The 19,555-nt window shown below is 44.6% G+C and overlaps 1 protein-coding gene across 2 annotated transcripts in view; it reads right to left on the reverse strand.

The window, feature by feature from the left end:
• Positions 1 to 14,516, reverse strand: part of RNF152 (ring finger protein 152) — a 50,258-nt gene extending 35,742 nt beyond the window's left edge. The window contains exon 1 of one of the 2 annotated variants that reach the window (XM_069730621.1): positions 13,272 to 14,516. The gene's annotated coding sequence lies outside the window, so the exon portion shown is untranslated. Of the gene's footprint in view, positions 1 to 12,677; positions 12,784 to 13,271 lie in introns of those variants that run through there. The other variant, XM_069730622.1, reaches the window with a different exon arrangement.
• Positions 14,517 to 19,555: the final 5,039 nt, after the last annotated feature.

Below are 19,555 nucleotides of genomic sequence, written 5' to 3' on the forward strand. Positions count from 1 at the left end.
AAATCATGCTCTCAACCAATACATCATGCTGCTCTCAGATTATATTAAAAATGCTGACAGATTCCCTTTAAAAATCAGAGGTTACTCCCCTCAGACAGTCTTTGGTTACTTGTCTTTGCTTGTTCCTGTGCCAGAACAAGATTTCTGCAGCAAGAAGTGAAAACCAGCAGAGTTTTGCTGGAATAGGGACATTGACAATCTGTACATACGGTATTACTCTTTAAAAAAAAGTTCCAAAAACAGAAAATCCGTATTATGATTATCTGAATTCTTTCTTTTAGATCTAAAGAGGGGCAGTTCTGTTTATACTTTTGGAAAGTGCTAATATCCCCATAACTGTGCAGCGAACAACAGATTCTTCAAAAGAGCACACACCCTATTGATGAATGTGGGTTTGGCTAAAAACACTATTCTGCGCCTTTTCCAATACATTTCTAACTAGAACAATGTCTAGAACATTAGTGCCACCTATAGGAAGTAGCAATCCTAGAAGTCAATGTCGATCCTTTAACGAGCCTTGTCACATGACTTAGGATAAAAGCCAAAACCAGAATCTCAATTTGCAAACACTGTTTTGGGGCCCCTTGTCAGTGCAAAGTGTGAGACCTGGTTTGGCTGTGTGACAAGGCTCGTTAAAGGGTCAACATTGACTTCTAGGATTGCTTCTTCCTATAGGTGGCACTGGAGTTTTTGCTTTATAAATATGAAAGTAAGTTGGAATATCATAATGTTTATACATGAGACAACTGGCATATATACACTGCTAAATCTCTGTTATATAGCTCCCATTTCCTATTAGGCGGCAAGTGATAAAACAGGTTGAATTCTGCCACCACTAGAAGGAGAAACAGAGAAAAAGACGATCAAAAATTCCAATATTATGGTGACAAAATAACATCTTTATTATACAAAAGGTATGGAAAAGTACACAACAACCATGAAGCACATACAAAAAAGTCTAAAAATTTTTTTGCATGTGCTTCATGGTTGTTGCATACTTTTCCATACCTTTTGTATAATAAAGATGTTATTTTTTCACCATAATATTGGAATTTTTGATCGTCTTTTTCTCTGTTTCTCTCTGTATATCTACTGACGATTTGTCCATATTGAGTCCTACTTTTAACATTGGTACTATCTCATATACATCACTATTATATCTTTATACTTTGTGATGCAGTGACACCTGTTACAGGCGCTGTATGGTCTCCCCAGAATTCGCATGGGGGCGTATTGAGGCCATAGGAATGCATGGCAGTCGCAGGCATAACTGTGGTGATGAGTCAAAGTCCGGCATTATTGTGAATGGCCGGTATGTGAGTCACAGAGGAAGATACTCTGCACTGTTAGCCTGAAGTAAGGTTGTTCTGGGACCTGTAATCCCACAAGTAATTGTGTTGTTTTAGAGGGAGGCTGGCAGGGCTAGTTTGAGAGCTGGGTGAGTCATATGGTTCCTGTGTATGGACCTGAATGGTTCTGGGCTGGAAGGTCCTGTGAGAGGAAAGGCCTGAGTGTTGGGAGGTCCAGAGTGTGGACCAGATCCCTGAAGAGCACCTGGTGAGGCCGTGATCCTGAGTGGCCTGGGTGTTGGGAGGTCCAGAGTGTGGACCGGATCCCTGAAGTGCACCTGGTGAGGCTGTGGTCCTGAGTGGCCTCTGTGATGGGAGGTCCTGTGTGTGTGGACTGGATCCCTGAAGAGCACAAGGTGAGGCCAAGGACCTGCAGAGTCGGTGACGGCTACTATGTTGGGGAAGATACCGTCCTTCAGTGGGTCTGGAACTGACTGGTGTATGCCTGTCAGGCAAGTTGGTAATCCCTGTAAAGCAGCTTTCCCAGGGAGAGAGGACTGACAAGGAGTTAGCAGGTGGAGCAGGAGCTCCCGTAAGGTACCTCCACAGACTGTTGGTGCTTATTATGTTCTATGAACTGTGCGGTCACACGGCAACTGGTCAGAGGAGGACCAGTGTGTTTAGTTGCCACAAACTAATGATGTGAAACCTAATGTCATGTCCTGATAGTGTGTAATGGATTGTTCGTGGTACGGTTTATGACTCTTTAATAAACCGCATAGACTGTTATGTGCAAAAAGTGTTCCTGTGTACCTTGAATCCCGTTGCTAAGCGAGTATTCCCCAACACGTTAGTGAGTGCCATCTCACAACTTCTATTTATAACCAATGCTGTTCTTAAGCTATTTTCACCACTAGAAGGAGCAAAGTGCACTTGGATTTCAATTGAACTCCGTGAAAGCAGAAATATTCCTATGTACAGTGCCTCTATTTCTATGCACCTTGGTAAAGGCTGCAGGAAAATGCTAGGGCTATATACCGTATATCAGAAAGCATGAGAAAGTTCAGTATGAAACCCCCTCTACCCATTTCTCAAGATAGTATAAAGCTTACGGTAAGTCTGCTATTTTATACCTTAAACTTTCAAAGGGGCGCTTGAATACAGGACAACTGCTTCTTAAATGGTAAAGAGGCCTCAATAAAATGTAAAAATAAAAAAACATACTCACCTCCTGGACTATCATCTCCATTCCAGCCATCTCTGTGCTCAGTGAGTGCTGCAGATAATCGGAGGCAGTGAATGGGCCGGAGCCTTCACAGTTCTGTCTGACTGTTATGTCCCATTAGAGCTGCTCCAATATTATTTGACTGCCCAGATGCACAGCACTGGACCTGGCGATGAGTATGTGCTTTTTTATTTTAATCGCGGCATTAGTATTCAAGAAGGTGTTCTCCAGTAGTAGATCACTCCCTAAACTCATAGGTCTCAGTTTCTGCAGTATCTGAGGAAAATTCTATGTGTTAACACATGGATTTAATGGTCCAAGAAAGGATTGTCAGAATTTGCGTCACAATTTCTTTTAAATCCTTGCACTCCCATGTGGCCCATTGGAGCATTCTTCAAATCAGGTGGCCCAAGGGTAGCTGAAATGTTCAGTAGTTGCTGGTACAATGGACTGAAATGAGATTTAAAATATTAAATACTATTTATGCAAGGGAGATAACATCAATCATCTGTGGACTGATATTTATCAGGAATGAAATCCCCCTGGACTATTTGCTTATGCCAGCATTTACCCAGAAGGCCAAAACTAGCAAAATCACTGACCCTGACTAATGCAACTACAAATTAAAGGTGGCCATACACCTTAGATTGCTGTTCCCCATGCAAAAAGACGCTTGGCTAAGCATTTACGTGTTCTGTATGGGGAACGTTAAAGGGGTGGTCTGATGAATGAAGTTCATTTTAATCAATAGATCTTGAAATATTAATAATTTCAATAATTGAATGTGATTAAAGGGACACTGTCACCTGAATTTGGAGGGAACAATCTTCAGCCATGGAGGCGGGGTTTTTGGGTTTTTGATTCACCCTTTCCTTACCCGCTGGCTGCATGCTGGCTGCAATATTGGATTGAAGTTCATTCTTCCTTGTGCAGGCATGTACTACGGAGGACAGAGAATGAACTTCAATCCAATATTACAGCCAGCATGCAGCCAGCGGGTAGGGAAAGGGTGAATCAAAAACCCCAAAACCCCGCCTCCATGGCTGAAGATTGTTCCCTCCAAATTCAGGTGACAGTGTCCCTTTAAAGAAATGTTCCTGTGCTGAGATAATCTTATAAATGTCCCCTGCTATGTTCTGTGTAATGGCTGTGTCTGACCGTGCAGGGACATGGTCTGATAACACCACAGTTCCTTGGCAGGGGAAGAAGCAAAAAAGTATATTGACATTACAGCATGGCATTGCAAATAATTATTTGTGATAAAACATTTTTTTAAACCAGGCAGTGAAATGTTTTATCTCACAAAAAGAATTAAACTGTATCCCGTGCTGTCCTGGCTGTATCCTTTCTTTTACTTCCTCCACTGGCCAGATATGATGAGACCATGTTCCTGTATGGTCAGACACAGACATTACACACTACACAACAGGGGCACATTTATATAATCTCAGCACAGGAACATTTTTTTAAACACAATCAATTGTGAAAATATTATTCCAAGATGTATTGATTAAAATCACCTTTAAAATAAAATTTGATCGTGGGAAAAACCCCTTTAAGTCAGTCAATGCCATCAGGACTGCCACCAGGAATTTCAGGGCCCCATATTGACAAATTTTGAGTCTCCGCCCAGGCTTCACCCTAGCTCCTCTTCTTCCAGCCAGGACTTGTCTCAGCAGAAAATAACAGTTATCTAGAGCATGTTGCCCAATTTCCCCCCAACCTCTACACTACGCCAGATGCTCAGTAACAGGACCCCCACTGAAAACAGTATCCTCAAAAATAAAATTTATCACAGCAGTAATAACATCCCTTAATACTAATAATTCCCTACAGTAATAATGCCCTACATCCTGTCACCTTCCTGTAATAATGTCCCCCATCCTGAACCCCATTTATCTGAATTCTGGCCTAATGTGTCTCCTTCCTGCTCCCATATGTCCTCCTCCCATCCTAGCCCCATATATATCCATCCTGCCCCCCCCCCCCATATGTCTCCCAATCTGCCACCACCCATATCTCTCCCCATATTGCAGATTTCAATCCAAACAAAAAAGGTTTCTCCTTTCCTGCAGCGTCCTCCTCCTCCTCCACCATTTAAGACGAGGATGCGGCGGTGCATGAAAGTGATGTCATATTCCGACGATGTGCGCGCTGGCCTCTGATTGGCTGGTTCCTACTGCAGTGCAGGAAGTGGGTCCTGCACGTCAACAGTTAGCACGTTTAGTTACTGAGCGAACAGCTAAATCCTGCCCCTGGGGCCTGGCGAGGAGGGAGGCCTGGACCGGGCCCCCCTCCTCACCAGGCTGATGGCAACCATGAATACCATACAGCTATGATACTTTTTATAGTGGAAGAACACAAGGATCTGGCATTTGATTTTAAGCTTCCTAATGATGCTCTTATGAGTTGGGAGTCCCCCATAAAAATAAGATTGTTGGCAGATTTGGCTGAATTGATATGTCTACCGGGCCTTAGAGGCGCTTTTCATTAGTTTGATATTGATTACCCATCCTTAAAACAGGTTATCAATATGAGATTGGTGTGGATCAAATCCACACCCACAAATCAGCTGATATCAGCTCTGGCAAAGAACACTCTCGCTCTGCGAAATGAATTAGTGGCCGCTGCTTGTACTGCAGATCAGGTTGTGTTCAAGTAGAAGCTGGCTCGGGAGCACAGGAAGGGTCAAAGTGCACAGAATCTTTAACCATGCAATTTTTTTATATACTAGAAACCTTGTAATTACAAATTCCAAAAAAATCCTACATTTTGATACAGGAAAGATATATATCTTTGTACCATGTTAGCCAGTAGATTGAAAAATATGCCTGATGAAGAGACTTGAGCAGTCTCGAAAGCTTGCAATTTGTTACCATCTTTTCAGCTAGCCATTAAAAAGGTATCAACCACTGAGGACTCTCAAAAAATAAATCCTAAGCAGTTTCGAAAATGATCTTAACCAATGCTCTTGTTCATGTATATTTTGAAATATTATTCATTTTATAGTTTTCTGAATAAATGGAGATTTCTCTATATTGTTGGTAGAAAATGCTTAAGCTTACCACGTCTCCTACACAATAACCTGTGAATGCAGTAAAGTCATAAGCAAAAAAGTCATTAAATTGCAAAGAACAATGGGTCATTATGGAATCTGCAGAAGATAAAGTCTGTATAGTATCATATAGGAATTTTGTAACCGCTTAACGACCGCCAATACACTTTTTAACAGCAGTTAAGGGACCTTATTCCTCAGCACCACTTTTTAACGGCGCTGAGAAATACGGGTATAACACCACCAGCGTTGGAAAATCTCAGTGCTCTCGGCTACCAGGGGTAGCTGAGACCCCGAAGAACATGATTCAGGTCGGGTTTTTGCCATCCCCAGTCTTGTGATCACCGTTATTCACCAAATAACGGCAATCGCAAAGAAAAGTCCGCTTCCCATTCATTTCTCTCTCTCCTCTGATATAGTCTAGCATACCAGAAGATAGAAAAATGGGGTCCCCCAAACTCCCTGTACCTCCGCCATCCCCAGGACCCTCATGCTCTGTCCCCTGGTCCTCCACGTCTTCTTCCTGGAAATGCACCTGCCAAGATCTGCCGGCCGGTACCCAGCAACAATAGGGACTTTTCCTATTGGTTCATTTTTATCACTATGATAGCCCCATCACAGTGATCAAAATAAAAATTGTAAATCAAACCCCCTTTATCACCCCTTTAGTTAGGGAAAAATAATACAATTTAAAAAAAAATGTATTTTTTTCCATTCTTTGAAGTTAGGGTTAGGGTTGCGGTTAGAGCTACGGTTGGGGTTGGGGCTAGGGTTAGGGCGGTGTTGGAGTTGGGGTTAGGGTTGTGGTTAGGATTGGGATTAGGGTTAAGAATGTGTTGGGGTTAGGGCCGCGTTAGGGTTGGAGTTAGAATAGGGGGGATTCCACTGTTTAGGAACATCACAGGCTCTCCAAACGTGACATGGCGCCCGCCATTGATTCCAGACAATTTTGCGTTCAAAAAGTCAAACGGTGCTCCCTCCCTTCTGAGTCCTGCCATGCGCCCAAACAGTGGCTTTCCCCCACATACGGGGTATCGGTGTACTCAGGAGAAATTGCACAACAAATTTTGTGGTCCATTTTCTCCTGATACCCTTGTCAAAATAAAGTTTGGTTCTAAAGTAAATTTTTTGTGAAAAAAGTAAAATGTTCTGTTTTTTCATAAATAAACGCAAGTCATATAGAATAAATTTTACCACTATTATGGAGTACAATATGTTGCAAAAAAAAGACAATCTCAGAATCAGTGTAATCCGTTGAAGCGTTCCAGAGCTATAACCTCATAAAGTGACACTGGTCAGAATTGTAAAAATGTGCTTGGTCACTAAGGGGTTAAAGCACGGCTACATTACTACATTTACTAAACAATGTAGCTGGTTTCAGCTACCGTAACATTGTTGCTATTACTTGTCTCATAACAATGACAATGCATGTCTGTCTATGTCATTCAGATATGATGGGGAAAATACTGGGGAACGCATTATTTCTAGTTTTGTTCCTAAAGGTCATACACTATTTAACCTGTACTACTATACTAGAGCAGCATGTCATAGATCAGGAAGACCTGAGAAGATTAATGCATAGTATTTTGGGGAGAGATACAATACTAGAAGGTCGGGGTCACACTAGAGAGAAATACGGACGAGGGAGAGGCGCAAAAACAACGCATTGCACACGGACTAATGTTTCTCTATGGATCAGCTTCCATCAGCCGTATATTTCTCGACCGTATTTTACGGGCTGAGAAAATCACAGCATGCTGCGTTTGTCAGCGTATTGCGCAAAAAATCCGCCAATGAAAGTCTTTGGGGGCGAGAAAAATATGGATTGCAAACACAGACAATCAGTGTGTGATTGATATATATATCAATATATATAAACATCTGCCCCCAGCCACCCCAGAAAAGGCATATCTGTAAGATGCGCCTATTCTGGCACTTAGCCTCTCTATTCCCACTCCTGAGTAGTGGTGGGATATGGGGTAATAAGGGGTTAATGTCACCTTGCTAATGTAAGGTGACATTATGCCTGGTTAATAATGGAAAGGTGTCAATAAGACACCTATCCATTATTAATCCAATAGTAATAAAGGGTTAAATAAACACACACACACATTATCAATAAAGTATTTTAATGAAATAAATAAACACATGGGGTTTTAATATCTTTATTGAACTCTCAATCCAACTGATGACCCTCGATCTTCTGAAAAAAAAAGGAAAAATAAAAAACAACAATATCCCATACCTGTCTGCCGTACAGTCATGCCCCACGATGTAAATCCAACGGAAGGGGTTAAATAATTTTACAACCAGGAGCCTGCTAATGAAGCTGCCCTTGGCTGTAAAAACTGGGGAATTAATGGAATGCAGCTTTGGTGACTTGTGGTGCTGCGCCCCCTGGTGGCACAAACTCATATGAACTCTAGCGTGGGAATTTTTCTGAATATTTTCTCACGCTAGAGTTCATATGAGTTTATGCCACCAGGGGGCGCAGCACCGCAAGTCAACAAAGCTGCATTCCATTAATTCCCCAGTTTTTACAGCCAGGGGCAGTTTCATTAGCAGGCACCTGGTTGTAAAATTATTTAACCCCTTCAGATGGATTTACATCATGGGACATGACTGTACGGCGGACAGGTATGGGATATTGTTGTTTTTTTATTTTTCCTTTTTTTCAGAAGATCGAGGGTCGTCAGTTGGGTTGAGAGTACAATGAAGATATTAAAATCCCATGTGCTTATTTATTTCATCAAAATACTTTATTCATAATGTGTGTGTGTTTATTTAACCCTTTCTTACTATTGGATTAATAATGGATAGGTGTCTTATTGACATCTCTCCATTATTAACCTGGCTTAATGTCACCCTACATTAGCAAGGTGACATTAACCCCTTATTACCCCATATCCCTCCCCTAATCGGGAGTGGGAAGAGAGAGGCTAAGTGCCAGAATAGGCGCATCTTACAGATGTGCCTTTCCTGGGATGGCTGTGGGCAGATGTTTTTAGCCGGGGGGGGGCCAATAACCGTGGACCCTCTCCAGGCTATTAATATCTGCCCTCAGTCACTGGCTTTCCCACTCTGGCGGAGAAAATTGCGGGGGAGCCCACGCCAGTTTTTTTCCGTGATTTAACCCTTTATTTTAACACCTAGAGCTCCCACATTTTACACACAGACACTTCTAACATTATTAGTGAGGAAAAAGTAAAAATATAAGGGATACGAAGTGGCTTACTGTATGTAACCATGTCTCATATCCTGTCGGGTTTGATAAGGAGATAGCAAAAGGCGGCAATTGAATTACCAGCTTTTCTGCTATCTAGCTCTGTATTAAATATTATATATATGTTTACATGAATATTTGAGCCCATGGATCCATTCTATGTCCATTTTGCAAGCCGGCGAGAAAATCTCGCCGTACGGATGTCATGGAGATTTACATGCGCAAAATACGCAGCCACACCCTGCCTACGGATGACATACGGATCACTGTTCAGGGAACATTTCTGCGTATTTGGTCCGTAAAAAATGGACTGTATTTTTATACGTTGTGTGTGACTCCAGCTGAATAGTTATGAATTCACTACATTTATCCAGGAAGAGCTGCGCCCATCTCGTCCCACCCCTCTCTCCAGTGATTGACACGCTGCTATGTATCTGCATCTATACATGAAGCCCCTTAAGGATTATCAAAAGGGGATTAGAATGCACGGGAGCGCAACCTTCAATAATACAGAAAACTGTCTGAAGACTTCTGATTCTCTAAACTACTGAGTTTTGAAGTTACTATCCTGTCTTCTCTAAGATTTAAAGGTATTACCTCACTAAATGTATGACACTAGGAAGCTCCCCAATCCTGAGAATGAGGGTCCACTAGTCTCTTGTGTGAATGGAGTGGGACTGCATGAGTGTTACTATAACTCCACTCACTTCTATGGGACTGAGGGAAGGACTATGTCTATCAGTCCTATAGAAGTGTATAAGACAGTCCCCTCCCCCCACATCCACCAATCGCAGGATTGCTCAGCATCTGAGCAATTTGGCCACCTGTGATTATGTATGTAACATTGAATCCTAAAGATAGGTGATAAAGGATTTTTCCCTATAAACATATTAATATAGAATGTTAGTGGGGACATTTTTTGTTTTTATCTTAAATGCATGTATTTGGGACTGAAAATTTTTATGTAATTGGGTTGCATTATAAATTTTGCACCAATTGGCTTTTACAGGCTTTTGTCTTACTGTACATTTAACTTAGAAGTGGAAATAAATCAGTTAAGAGGACATCAGGAACAGACAGATAAAGAGTTACACGATCTCTCATCAGTTAAGGTACCTTCACACTGACCAACTTCACAACGATATCGCTAGCGATCCGTGACGTTGCAGCGTCCTGGATTGCGATATCGTTGTGTTTGACACGCAGCAGCGATCAGGATCCTGCTGTGAGATCGCTGGTCGGAGCAGAAAGTCCAGCACTTTATTTCGTCGCTGGATCACCCGCTGACATCGCTGAATCGGCGTGTGTGACGCCGATTCAGCGATGTCTTCACTGGTAACCAGGGTAAATATCGGGTTACTAAGCGCAGGGCCGGTTAGTAAAACTTGTTGTTAAAAGAATCATTTATGATGACCTACAAATTGTCAGAGTTAGGCTGGGATCACACATACGCCAGATACGGCCGAGTCTCGCAGGTGAACACCCAGCTCTGGCGCCGGCACACTGGAGCGGAGCGTGCAGCCGCACAGCAATACATGGAGCTGCACGCTCCGCTCCGGAGTGCCGATGCCAGAGGAGGTATTTCACCTGCGAGACTCGGCCGTATCTCGCGTATGTGTGATCCTGGCCTTAAAGAGAATCCGTCAGATTTTTGTTATGCAGTCCGAGAGCAGCATGAGGTAGGAACTGAGATGCTGATTTCAGTGATGTGTCACTTATTAGGCTGTGTGCTGTTTCAATACAATGAGCGTTTTATCAGCAGGAGATTATAACTGGCGGACTGGTCCCCGTGTGCTCTTGCTCCAACTTTGCCCCTGCACTGATTAGCAGCTCACGGTCAATAGACAACATAAACAGAAAGCTGTGCTGTGGGTGGGGTCAGCTTTCTGAGCTCTGCTACATGCAACATCTAAAAACTCTGATTGTATCACAACTGCTGCACCCTGTAAACTAAGTGATACATTGTCAAAATCGGGGTCTCTCAGACGAGTTTGCAAAAACCTGGTGACAGATTCCCTTTAAATCCTCTTGTAAACAGGTATCTGCTGTATGTTAGCAGATGAGACAGGGGGACAATGACGAGAATTATCAAAATGGCAAAACGCATACTATTACTGTTACTCATAAATGAAGGTTTTTCAAACCAACAACTTGCTTTGGCTCTTACAGAGAAGAAGGACCTTTGCTTCTCTGTCCAGACTCTTGTCCCCATTGCCTGTGACACAGGCTGCCCATATTCCTCTCTCTACTACACGCAAGACCCTACTGATGACCTCCCACCTTTTGATCCGAGTCTGCTCTTCTCGGGGACAAAACACCTTACACAATGCACATTAGTAACAAAGCAGCCATCACTGTCATCTCATCTTGGACCAGTGGTGCTGATCATTTAGAGTGACACATGGAGAGAGAACGTCTGACAGCAGAGGTCTGTACCGGACATCACAACTGCTACATCAGGAATGGTACTCTGGCCTATAACTCACTACTACATTACCGGAACGTGATAATAATAGTAATCATAATCGTCATCAGGCCAACAACCACACCATTACACATCGGAATAAACTGTATTTATCCGCTACCGACACACCCCGCTTCGTGCTACACTTTTATGTACTGTGTATATGCTATTGTTGGGACTTGTTTTATTAATCTGTGCTGACATATAACCATTCTCCCCAGTCAAAAGCCAATATGCAGAGGACATCAACTTAACAGCGGTAAAAGAAAACTGCAAGTGAACGTTCCACCCAAATAAGCAAGTGTGCACATTGTATAGTGCAGTACATGCCTATATCCTGCCTTAGAGACGTCTTTACCACTTTCTCTAGTGTGAGCGTAGTGCAATTTTATCTCTTGTTAGATTTTTAACTGAGTAAATAAATATAATATAAGTATAAATAAATATATATATATATATATATATACACACACACACACACATATATATATATATATATATATATATATATATATATATATATATACAAGTATATATATATATCATGTAAACATTCCAAAAATGGTCCCAGACATAAGATGGATAGACATTATGAATGCCAATACAGCCAATTTTGATAATTATTTGCACAATTGACTGTGGCACATAAAATATATAATCAGTTACTCACCCTGGTAAACCAGCTACTTAATGATCAACTAGAATGATAAAAGTGATGCATGTAAATGTAACTCCATGTAGTCAAATGATGAAAAGAGTTAAATCTCGCACATATTAACTATGTGCACACACATTTGTACTTTGTATGTACTAAACCAAAGGTCTTACGTATTAAAAAAACAGAGAAAAGTCAGATCCCAGTCCTGTGTTTGTATGTAGAACGTCCACACAAAGCCATAATGGGAACCAATAGGATACCATTGCTAATCAGACTATATGTTCCATGTTCGGTGGTCCACCTGTACCAGGCAGCTAGAACTAGTTTACGCCAACCTGACATCATAGCCTACGCTCAATCTACCAACAGTATGGTGTATACACACATATATTGGGATGCATTTGCTAGAAAGTGCCTATGGGTTTACATGCAAGGACTGAATGCAGAAGATCTCACAGCAGCAGCAGATAAAATATATATCCTGGATTCATTAGTCCACATTCCCAGACACATTCTTACAGTATGACATCAGGCGGAGCGCTGTCCCCCGTGGGTTTAGCTATACATCCACCCCAATAAATACAGCCAGTCCCATATGTCCACCCAGCTCCTATATACAGACTCTGCAATCACAGGTCCCCTTTGTTCCTGCACATAGCACAGAGGCTGGAATGATGCAGCAGCACACAATGTAGCTGTGGATGTCCCACAGAGAGCTGCTGCTGTCTCTGCCATGTCCCCAGTGATCAGCAGTGGACAGTACCTGGACCTTCCTGTGGTCTGGTGCCCCCAGCTCCTGCAGAATGCCATCAGCTGCTTGTGTGCAGTGTTATGCAGGCAGAAGTGGACAAGTAGGAAGCAGCACAGGCTTTGTTCTGCCAGCACTGAATCCTAGACAGGCAGCAAACCCAATCATAACATCCTTTTACTGGTGACAAAGTAATCACTGCTGAGATCTGACATAGCAGTGGCTGTCACCCATGTCTTACCATATTGGCATTGTATGGATGGATAGTAAACACATAGACACACATTCACACTGGCTACATGTTGTTTATACCCAGCTCCCTGCTACATGGCATGCTGCAACACACAACAACATTGTATCCATTCATGACAATGCAGCAGAATCAGCCTCAGCAAAGGGATCTGCTATTTACACAGCATGAAAGAGGGGCATGGAATAACCTACCAGCTATGCCCAAAATATAGGCACTTCTGTGCTGTCACCTAGGATGGTGAGGACATCCAGGAGCCAGGACTGAATCACTGCCAATCACTACATATAACGAAGCCAGGCAGAGACACCCAGGAGTCACTGGCAGTGCCAGGATGCCACATAGCATGAGCCACTCACCTGCTACTGGGAGTCCTGGTCCCTGTGATAGGCAGAGTCCTGGTCCCTGTGATGGGCAGAGTCCTCGTCCCTGTGATGGGCAGAGTCCTGGTCCCTGTGAGGAGCGGAGTCCTGGTCCCTGTGAGGAGCAGAGTCCTGGTCCCTGTGAGGAGCAGAGTCCTGGTCCCTGTGATGGGCAGAGTCCTGGTCCCTGTGAGGAGCAGAGTCCTGGTCCCTGTGAGGAGCAGAGTCCTGGTCCCTGTGATGGGCAGAGTCCTGGTCCCTGTGATGGGCAGAGTCCTGGTCCCTGTGAGGAGCAGAGTCCTGGTCCCTGTGAGGAGCAGAGTCCTGGTCCCTGTGATGGGCAGAGTCCTGGTCCCTGTGAGGAGCAGAGTCCTGGTCCCTGTGATGGGCAGAGTCCTGGTCCCTGTGATGGGCAGAGTCCTGGTCCCTGTGAGGAGCAGAGTCCTGGTCCCTGTGAGGAGCAGAGTCCTGGTCCCTGTGATGGGCAGAGTCCTGGTCCCTGTGATGGGCAGAGTCCTGGTCCCTGTGATGGGCAGAGTCCTGGTCCCTGTGATGGGCAGAGTCCTGGTCCCTGTGATGGGCAGAGTCCTGGTCCCTGTGAGGAGCAGAGTCCTGGTCCCTGTGATGGGCAGAGTCCTGGTCCCTGTGAGGAGCAGAGTCCTGGTCCCTGTGAGGAGCAGAGTCCTGGTCCCTGTGATGGGCAGAGTCCTGGTCCCTGTGATGGGCAGAGTCCTGGTCCCTGTGATGGGCAGAGTCCTGGTCCCTGTGATGGGCAGAGTCCTGGTCCCTGTGAGGAGCAGAGTCCTGGTCCCTGTGATGGGCAGAGTCCTGGTCCCTGTGAGGAGCAGAGTCCTGGTCCCTGTGAGGAGCAGAGTCCTGGTCCCTGTGATGGGCAGAGTCCTGGTCCCTGTGATGGGCAGAGTCCTCGTCCCTGTGATGGGCAGAGTCCTGGTCCCTGTGATGGGCAGAGTCCTGGTCCCTGTGATGGGCAGAGTCCTGGTCCCTGTGAGGAGCAGGATCCTGGTCCCAGCACTGGGTTATGTTGTGTCTGGGCTGCTCCCTCCTTGTCACGCTGCTGAGCAGGGAGAGGAAGGGGAGTTTCTAACGTCTCTGCCTGTTACAGAGAGTCAGAGAAAATAGTTACACTTCCCACTCTCCCTTCACCTACACAAAGTCGCCATAACATCCACTGTGTCCAGTGATCTGCTGGGAATTTCACTATTGCATTACTGGTTTCATGTTTCTGTGCTTTGTAACAAAGCAAATGGGTGGAATTGGGCTGAAGTGAAGCACCACACCCCTACAAGGGGCAGTAACATATGGTTCTTGTTAGAGGATCTAAAAAATGCAATGTCTGATTAACTGCAAAATATATTGCCATTTAAAAAGTTGTTAGCAATTTAAAGAATGTGGGAAAATGCGTAATTAGCAATTCCTCCTAGCATGCAGCATAATGAGCACACTACTGTGAATCGTAGAATCATAGACTGTTAGAGATGGAAGGGACCTCAAGGGTCATCATGTCCAACCCCTCTCGTGGCAGCCTGTTCCACTCATTGATCACCCTCACTGTCCAAAAGTTTTTTGTAATATCTAATCTGTATATTCTCCCTTTCAGTTTGATCCCATTGCTTCTCATGCTTCCATGTGCAAACAGGGCTGCCACTAGGAATTTCCAGGCCCCATACTGGCAAAATTTTCGGGGCCCCCTTAAGACTCCACCCCAGCCCCGCCCCCCACCCCTCGAACTGTACACAGTCTCACCGCTGTCTCTTGGAAAAACTCCACTTCTCACCAATCACACATTAACAGTTCTCATGCCCAGGTCACACAAATAGCAGATTTTATTTTGGCCAAAAGGTTTTATTAATCTGCCACGACGACAAGGTAGACTCTTTTGGCTAGGCCCTACTCTACTCTAACTTATTAAACATTTGTTAAAATATGCAATACAATTTAGGTATATTTTTATTTATTTTTCAATTTTTCAAATGAACAATAATACCACATACAAGGGACAAATACCACAACACCATGACCAGACACCATATTATCACCACATAGTGACCTATAATACTATCTACAAGGAACAAATGGAGGCACACCATGTACAGACCGCATATTACCACCACAGTGACCGAACAATATCACATATAAGGGACAAATACCACCGCAGCATGTACAGACCACATATTACCACCACAGTGATCGAATAATAGCATATACAAGGAACAAATACCACTACACCATGACTAGACAACATATTACCACCACATTGTGACTAAATAGTACAATACTGATCATTAATAAAAAAAAAAATACTATCACCATAAATTCCATTATACATAGGAGATCTGTACTTAGTATGCAGTGCCTGTGTACAGGTAATACAGTGGTCACTGGTGCCATTATACACAGGAGCTCTATATATAGTGTCAGTGTACAGGTAATAAAGGAATCACCAGTAACATTATACACAAGAGCTCTGTATATAGGGTACAGTGTATGTGTAATACAGTGATCACTAGTGACATTATACACAGGAGCTCTGTATACAGTGTATGGTGTCAGTGTATAGGTAACACACTGACTCACCAGTGACGTCTCTACCTGAAGTTCTTCATCTTTGCGTTTCTTTTTAATCCAGCGCAGACCGCCATCACTTCTTTCAGCCAGGACTCGTCTCTGCATAAAATAACACATTATCTAGAGCACCATTTTCAGAGCACATTCCCCACTTTTTCCCTTTTTCCTACACATCTGAATACAGAAGTTCACCCACCATTAATATATAATTGGTTATTATGCAACCCACCATTCCAAATATAAATTATAATCCGCCACTGTGCCCCAACTATCTGTACATAACCACTTTCCCTATTTAATATAGAAATTAATTAGCTCCTGTACTCTTTCCCCCAATTTATTACCAGTCACTTTATCCTCAACGACCCCACTATGTAGCTCCTGCTCTAACCCTTACCCCGATTCATTATAGTTACATGCCCCTTCTGCCTCAATTCATTGTCATGTCTTCTCTCTCTCCCACTCTCTATTCATTATCAACTGCTCTTCTCCACCCTCAAAATTCATTATTTGCTCCCCCCACCTTCAATACACCATTTGCTCTCCCCACCCCCTCCTTCAATTCAATTGCCGTCCCCGTCCCTCACACTCACTTGAAGTGCAGTCCCCATCACCCCCACTTCATCATTTGCAGTCCACCTTACTTCATCATTTAGTCCCCTATCCCTCTTCACTTCATCTGCAGTCCCCCTTACTTCATCATTTGCAGCCCCCTATGAATTCATCATGTACAGTACCCCCTCAAACACAATTCATCATCTGCAGTCTCCATCACTCCCACATCATCATTTGCAGTCCCCATCATTTGCAATCTCCATCTCCCCCACCTGATTTCCAGTCCCCATCACCACTGCATCATTTGCAGTCCCCATCACCCCCACATCATCATTTGCAGTCCCCATTATCATTTGCAATCCCCATCACCTCCACATCATCATTTGCAGTTGACATCACCCCCACTTCTGCAGCCCCCTATCATTTCATCATGTGCAATACCCCCTCAAACACACTTCATCATTTGCAGCCCCCTATCATTCATCATGTGCAGCACCCCCTCAAACACACTTCATCATCTGCAGCCCCCTATCATTTCATCATATGCAGTACCCCCTCAAACATACTTCATCATTTGCAGCCCCCAATCATTTCATCATGCACAGTGCCCCCTCAAACACACTTCATCATCTGCAGCCCCCTATCATTTCATCATCTGCAGCCCCCTATCATTCCATCATGTGCAGTACCCCCTCAAACACACTCCATCATCTGTAGTCTCACTCCCCCCCACCTCACCCATTTAAAAAACAAAAATGTTTTTTTATACTTACCTCAGTCGTTCCCGGGGCGTCTAGTGTTTTCAGCAGTGAAGCAGCAGCTTGAATGTATGGGCTGCTGAGAGGACCTGACAGGAGCCCCTACATTCTAGCACATTCACTACTGAGACTGCTAGAATGTATGGGCTGTAGTCAGAACCTGCAGGGAGCCCATACATTCTAGCTACAGCCGAGCAGGAGCTGCGCAGCTGACTAGGTAGGACGGCCGTGCACAGCTCCAAAAAGGCTCCCGGGCCCGAGCGCCGCAGTGCACAGTATTTTAGTGCACGATGGGGCCCGATCAGTAGAAGCACAACAGTGGGGCCCCGGATCTGTGGGCCCCTCTGTGTACTGCTGCTGGCCCCATACAGCAGTAATGCCCTGATGGCGGCCCTGTGTGCAAATGAGAATAAGGATGATCCGTCTACACTGTGACAACCCTTCAGATATTTGAAGACAGTTATTAAGTCTTAGGCTTGGTTCCCATTGCGTTAATGGGAACGCGCTAACGGACAGCGTTGCACGGCGAAATTAACGCCGTGCAACGCGTCCGTTAGCGCGCCCATTCACGGCAATGGGAACGCGCAGCACTAGTGCGTGCCATGTTCGGCACGCGCTAGCAACGCGCCGGTGTTTCCTGGAGCGCCGCGGACGCTGCTTGCAGCGTCCGAGGCGTGCCCGCGGTCCGTTCCCCGCTCTCGCAGATCGGGGATCTGCGAGAGCGGGGACGTTACCGCGACCCCGGGACGCGGCCACATTAAAAACATTGCGTTAGCGCAACCCGCTAGCGCTAGCGCTAAACGGGTTGCACTAACGCAATGTGACCCTAGCCTTACCCTTCTTTTTTGCAAGCTAAACATTCCCAGATCCTTTAACTGTTCCTCGTAGGGCACACTTTGCAGTCCGCTTACCATCCTGGTAGCTCTTCTCTGAACTTACTCCAGTTTTCAGTAAAAGAAAGGAGAGGTTTGTGGATGGTTTCCACGCTTCCTTATCAATGATGAGAGGTATATCCAACATTGTCAAATGAAATAGTGGATACTTGTGGTGTTTCCTGATGGAGAAGTATTTTTTACTTTGAAACGCGTAGAATAAACCACTATTTCGTTTGACAATCTGGGATATACATCTCATCTTTGATCAGCCATAAACCTCTCCTTTCTTTCCTGGATATCCTTTGGTAATTTACTGACCCATGGATCTGTAAGGAGGTTGCTTTCCCTGCTCCTTACCTGGAACCACTTAGACAGCTGGGTTATCGGGGGAAGACTTTCTGCCCTGGACAGAAGGGACCCTGTGACGGCTGGGGCAGGGAGGAAGAGACGGGGGTGTGGTCAGAAAAGTGCGGGAGAGCAGAGCGCGCCAGACAGAGGGGACAGCGTGCCAGAGAGAAAGCAGGCTGCAGCGTCGCGCTCCCCATGACAGAGTGCTCCCCGTGAGGGCACTATGGCTGGAGTGAGAGTGGGGACTTGGAAGCCTCCATAATCTACGTATCCCCTTACAGTGACCTGAGCACGCAGCCCCGGTTACCGCACTGACAAGCCAGGACCCCTGAGTGTGACTAAGGAAACTGCTCAGTGTGTGTGTGTTCGTGCTATAGAGAGAGACTGTCGCCCTGATATCCAGCAGAGTGGCTGTGTGACTTCCTGCTTCCAGTTGCACAGGGAGAACAGGCTGCAGAGGATTAACCCTGTAGTTTCCAGGAGACAGAGAGGAGACTTCTATCCCATGGTCTCCGCGGTATGAGTACAGAGACTGTGATTCCTGGTACAGAGACTTAACAGTGCAGAGCCCCTGATTCCTGGCTGTGCTGTAAAAGCTAGACTCAGAGCCTGTGCATACCACATTAACTCCCGAAACCCCAGGCAGCAGGCTCCTAGAGACTACTCAGCCCATGGACAACAGAGAGACGACAAGTGCCGCTGTTTCTCGGTGCGTACGTTGGAGAAGACGACCTTTCAAGCAAGTCCTCATCAGACTGATAAGTGTTCTTTTCTCAAGAAATCTTGCTTACTCCTATTACATCGTTTGACTCCCATATTTTTGCACTGTTTTATTGCTAGTTATTTCCCACTGCTTCCTCCCTGCGAGGAGAACCTGATTCCTGTTAATAAACCTCTCAACTGTTGGTCTGTCTGTTCCTTGGTGACATACTCAGTACCTCCATACTATACAGATCTGCTGCACCTGATGTGCTTTATTACATGCTTTATAAATACTTATAAAAAGTGAGTGTAATTTTGATTTTATCACCTGCCATACTCCTTGGATAAGACCCTATGTTGCCCTGATCTCTCCTATAGCTCTGTGATTATTTCCAGTTTTTCAATGAATTTTTTAAAATGTGGTGCCCAGAACTGGACACAGTATTCCAGTTGAGGC

This window comes from Ranitomeya imitator, chromosome 6 (genome assembly GCF_032444005.1).
Source record: "Ranitomeya imitator isolate aRanImi1 chromosome 6, aRanImi1.pri, whole genome shotgun sequence".
In the NCBI taxonomy this organism is placed as follows: Eukaryota; Metazoa; Chordata; class Amphibia; order Anura; family Dendrobatidae; genus Ranitomeya; species Ranitomeya imitator.